The sequence below is a fragment of the Hyperolius riggenbachi genome, chromosome 12, assembly GCF_040937935.1.
Source record: "Hyperolius riggenbachi isolate aHypRig1 chromosome 12, aHypRig1.pri, whole genome shotgun sequence".
Lineage (NCBI taxonomy): Eukaryota > Metazoa > Chordata > Amphibia > Anura > Hyperoliidae > Hyperolius > Hyperolius riggenbachi.
The window spans coordinates 173,183,067-173,188,986 of NC_090657.1; positions in this window are offsets into that span (position 1 = coordinate 173,183,067).

Genomic DNA, 5,920 nt, shown 5'->3' on the forward strand with positions numbered 1-5,920 from the left:
TGCAGGGCATCCCACGTGATTGTGGAGAAAGTCCACTGTATCCTGTAGTCTTTTATGGGTGGACCGAACCACAGAAGATGTAAAATGGAGGCAATGAAAGTTTGACAATGGGGGCAACCTGCAGGATAGTCTCTTCATAACGTCCTCATTCTCGCCGGGGTGAGATTTGTGTGATGTACTATATATGTTTGCGTAAGCCTGTCTTTCACACAAGGTGAAACCTTTTTTGACCGCTTCAAAAGCATCCTCCCAGTCCTCCTCATCCATCTCAATTTGCTCCTCTTTCCAACTTGCCTTAAAGGGAACCTGAAGCGAGAAATAAATGGAGGCTGCCATATTTATTTCCTGTTAAACTATACCAGTTGCCTGGCAGCCCGGCTGATCTATTTGGCTGCAGTAGTGTCTGAATCGCACCAGGAAAACTCATGCATAATCTTGTCAGATCTGACAGATGTCTGATGTCACAAATGCCTTATCTCCTGCATGCTATTTTATATGCGGTCCCAGATAAACAGTACAACAGCCTGCGGGCCATAGTTTGCCCACCGCTGCTCTAGTGTGTGCAGGTCTGGAAAAAGTTCTATTAGTTTCTTAAGAAGGTTTCCCAGGTTGCAGTATATTTAGGGCATTGCAGTAGGAAGTGATTCTCATCCTGGAGAGTCTTCTGCTCACATTGGCCTCATTTCTGGTAGCTATGTGAGGTAAATATTTTTTTGTTGGTAAAATACCTCATTTATTTTCCTCTTCTTTCTTTTTTTTGTTTTAGCAATTCTGAAAGCTGTGTATGCATTTCCGAACATGTGGTAAAACATACGGGAAAAATGCATAAAGTTTGGTAAAACGTGCGGTATTTCAGTGGTAAGCATGCGGTCAATAAATTATAGTAGACTTTAATTGTCTTCCATATGCTTACCTGCCCAACTTTTTGAGATAAGTAAGAGGGACACGTAAGTCACGCCCCCGTCACACCCCTAGTCACGCATACCATAAATATTTCATGTGGTTTTATAATTCAACCCACACTGGTCCTTTCTATCCTGGCTCATTTCCTTCGTATTGACATTTTAAAATATATATATATTAGAAAGAGGGTCAAAGTCCTGAAAGGGGGACAAATGAGGAGGAAAGAGTGACAGGGCTCCCAGAGAGGGACACTTGAGAGCTATGCATGTGTTAGGCTAGTCTTTGAAAGATTTTTTTTTTGGGGGGGGGGGGGGGGGGGAGAAAGGTGCATTTGATTATGGAGCAACCTGCAGAAAGTATATTTATAGGCATCGCCTATAAAAAAATAAAATCCAGAAAATGTTTGGGGTTTTATTTCTACTATTTTTTCCTATTACACAGCCTGAATAAGAACTCCAGTAAAAACTGCAAAATTAATACAAATTGACATTACTGCCAGGTACAAACAGGTCTTATGCTGGGCATACACGGCGCAATTGTTATCAATCGAGCCGCTGATGGCTCGATTGATAATATTCAACCTGTCCGATCACTGCGGCGGATCGACTCTGCGCTCAATCCCTGCGGGCGGATAATGGAAGAAACGAGTGGCTAATAAGGAACTGCCCGTGGGGACGAGCGGGAATCGATGCACGCGGACGAGCGGGGTCGCGCCGGCATCGAGCCAGCGGCTCGATATGCCCAGCATTAAACTGATTTGTAAATGATGTGCCAACATGCCCCCTAATTTCCATGAGAATAGAGATTTTTGGTAAAATGAATGCAAATTACCCCACAAATTATCACATAATTTACTGCATGCAGTAATTCATGACTAAAATATACCGCATGAGGTAAAACATGACTAAAACCTATCTGACTACCTATGTGTCATTACTGCATGAGGTAAATTACGTACATGAGGTAATTTGTTTGAAAACCCTACCACAATTGAGGCCATTGTTGACCTAGTCTATCCTCCCTGGGTTTGTACATTTGTCTGTCATGGTCGAGTAGTGTATGGGTAGCTTTAGACTCAGCTTCAACATGTAATACCAGACATGTGACAGCAGGTGGTGCTGTGTCCCCCCTCACTTTAACCATGAGATGGACTGCCAATTATTTGTCAGGCATGAAGGGGAAGAATTAACGTGTGCTATAAATGTGTCTTTATTTGTGTGCCTGGGGACATCTGTATGTTGCTGAGCGGAGGAGGGGGGGACGACATGGCTTTCTGGAATGTCTATAAATTTATATTCTGTCTCCATTGTCACCCCTTTGTTTTCATTCCTGGTCAGACCTCTCTACTATATAAGGAAAGTTGGATGATGAGACTTGTGTAATGCTGTCACTGTGGTGGGGCTTGGGGGGAGGGAGCCAGTGTAACCCCTGCTGTGCTGGCTGCGTTAGGGTATGTCACATGGGGCAAAACTATGCCTGACTCCATCTTGTTATAGCCCTCCTCTTCATAACTGTCACACACATCTCCCAGCTTGAAATAATCAATGCAGTGGTAATAGTGCAAACTGTATGTAGCTTGGAATCGGACCAATCAAAATCTACTTCCTGTCAGCTGTGATTGGCCAAATCCAAATCTGCATTAAATTTGCAGGTGAGTCAGAGTTATTTGCGTCTCCCTGAACTCTGGATGGGCAGAGGTTTTGCAAAAGGTGTGAAAAAAGCCATCTGTGTAGACCAGAGCAGCAATCCTGTAACGGGAGGGCATTTGACACCATTTATCATCAACGCAACAGTTTTATCGTCCCCACTCAGATATATTAACAAGGAACATACAAAGCGTCACACACCGTGCAGTATTGCGAGGTGCTGGGCCAGTAAATTATTCTAAGTATTATCCACACCCTCAGTAGAAGCAAAGGAATTTTTATTTACATTTCAAGTCAGATGTCCATTCCAATAACCAACGAACGTTATGGGGCCACAGCAGGTCCCTTTTGTCAAGGCATTCAACAGAATGTTAACCCGTAACGTAACCACAATTAATGCCTCCAAAACTTTCAAAAATGCCGACATAAACAATTGCTAATTAGCATATGTAAACCTATTTAACCACTTCAAAGAGATGCAGTGATCATTTGTTTACTTCCAATGGAATCTATGCACTCATTACTTCCTATTTAGCATACTATAGAGACGCAATAGGAAGTAATGCGCGAGGACATCTTGTGGCCAAATAGTAAAATTACACCTACACACATTTAATTTAAAAAATAAAAAAAAGACCCACAAATTTTAAATTAACAGATTACCTCCCACACCATCCCATAATTACCCAATTTTTTTTTTATATTAAAAAAAATTACAATAAAAAAAATTATATAAATGGTTACCTTAGGGACTGAACTTTTTTAATATGGATGTCATATTATATATGATAAATTACTGCTAATTCTGAAACTATGGGCTTGTAAATAGTGACGGATGCAAAACTGAAAAATTCACCTTTATTTCCAAATAAAATATTGGCATACATTGTACTAGGGAAATATTTTAAACATTGCAATAACGGGGATAAATTGGCAAATAAAATGCATGGGTTTTAATTACGGTAGCATGTATTATTTTAAAACTATAATGGCAAAAAAAGGTGAGAAATAACATTTTTTTTTTTACCATTTGGTGAAAAAAAACAAGATATAGATTGTTTATTTGTGATAAGTAGTAATAAAGATATAGGTGAAAACTGCTCTGGTTTTTTAAGGCTACCCGAGGTGACATGATGAGATAGACATGGGTATATACAGTGCCTAGCACAGAAATACCTAGGCTGTTTCTTTTTTTCTTTGTCTGCCTGAAAGAGTTAAAATTCAGGTATGCAAGTGACAGTTTCTGTCCCAGTCGGACTGGGTCAGACGATAGCATAACCCTCACTGATAAGTAATTACAGCCATAAAATACGTTCCTGTCAGTAAATGCTTTGCTTGGTATCCAGGGACACTAATAGGGGTCCCTAGAAATGTCATATGCTTTGATCACTTATCGGACTGCTTCTTGGGGGTATGTTTACATATGATAGTTATCAATTGTTTATAGAGGCATTTTGGAGGTATGTTGACTGTGATTACACAATTTATATACTTGTCATGCACATGATTTTGTTGTTACTATTCTGTTGAATGCCTTGACAAGGGTTACCAGCCGTGGCCCCAAAACGTTCGTTGCTTACTGGCATGGACATCTGGCTTGAAATGCAGATGTATTAACAGGCGGGCATCGTAACGCAGTTGACCTCTGTGTAATCTGTGTCAGTTAGTGATAATTGAAGAAAGAGATCTACCTGTACGTGTAACAGCCTGGTCGTTTCATTTCCCTCATTAGAACTGGCGAAGGTATCAGAGAAGAGCGACGAAAGATATATTGTAGAACACAAAATGAATGGTGGCCACTTCAAACAATTTATTTTCCTTTGGATGTGAATGTTATGCAGATAACCTCTCAGATGTCTCAGTTTCAGCGCCATTTATCTTTTTGGATAGCCGGTAAGCAAGAATTGCGACCGTGGGAAATTGGTGAATTAGTATAAAAGTGCTCATTAACAGTACAATATTTTCCGCAGATATAATTCGATCAGATTTTACAGACCGTAAGTAATCCTGAAGGTACCGTAATTGTCTATTGTTCCTGTAATCCATACATGTCAAACTCCGGCCAGTGCACCAGATCTGGCCCTCAGAGCCCTCTGATTTGGCCCTCAGGTGGTTTCTCCACTTTGCATTATGTTTGGCCCATTCTAAAGCACCAGGGAAGCTATATTGGAGGTAAGCCCTAGATAACCAGAGAAGCCATATGGGGAAGGGGACAGCACTAGATACCATGGAACTATATAGGAGAGGGAAGGGGCCATTAGACACCAGGGAACTGTGTAGGGTAGGGGGCCACTAGACTCCAGGGAACTATAAAGGGGAAGGAGGGAACCACTAAACACCAGGAAACTGTGTAGGGAAGGAAGGACCATTTGGGAACTGTATAGGAGAGGGAGGGGGTTTATTAGACACCAGGGAACTGTATGAGGGAGAGGGGTAGCCACTAGACATTGAGATTGGCCCACGACTTGGTCCCAGAGCTCAATTTTGGCCCATTTTGTATTTGAGTTTGACACCCCTGCTGTAAACAGTTCAATTTGAATACTTTTTCACTTCATATACAATCATAAAATCAAAACTTGATATCAATTAAATTGTTCATACCAATTGACCAAAGAATTGTTTCTCTTGGATTTTCTACAAGTACGGTGCAATTTTCTGTACAATTTGAGCGTAAAACTCACCGTGGCAACCATTTAAGCTGAATAACTCAATAGTGATGGTCAGTGTAATGCTAATATTAGCCAATCAAAGCAGATTTTATTCTAATTGTATCCTGGTTGGCATTGGATCAATCAAATTGATCCATTTCAAAGCGGCATACAATTTTCGTTTGAAGGGTGTTTGAGAAAATCACATGACCTACAAAATGTAAAAAATAAACAAGAACCCCACTTGTGGGTTGTTGCAACAAATAGCATGTCAGGTGATAACAGAAACTACAGTCAACACTGAAAGGCATACAATTTTCATCCACTCAGTCGTTAGCATTTCACTGACTGTCCTTAGTGCTGATACAATTAGTATTATTATTATTATTTAGTATTTATATAGTGCCAACATATTCTGCAGCGCTGTACAGAGTACATAGTCTTGTCAGTAAGGGCCCGTTTCCACTCTCCTAGAAACGGCCGCGAATCCACAGTTTCCCCGCAGGCAAATTGCGCGGGGAAACTCTGCCATAGGGGATAACGGCGCCGCCGGTCAAATCGCTTGCAGTAGCGATTTGGCTGGTACCCCCTACAGAATTCACGGAGGAGGCTGCGATTCCCATAGCCGTGCATGGCACGGCTCATGCGATTCGCCTGCGATCCCGCCCACCCGCTCAGTGCCGGCGTGCGTCTACAAGACGCACGCCGCACCAGTGGAAACGA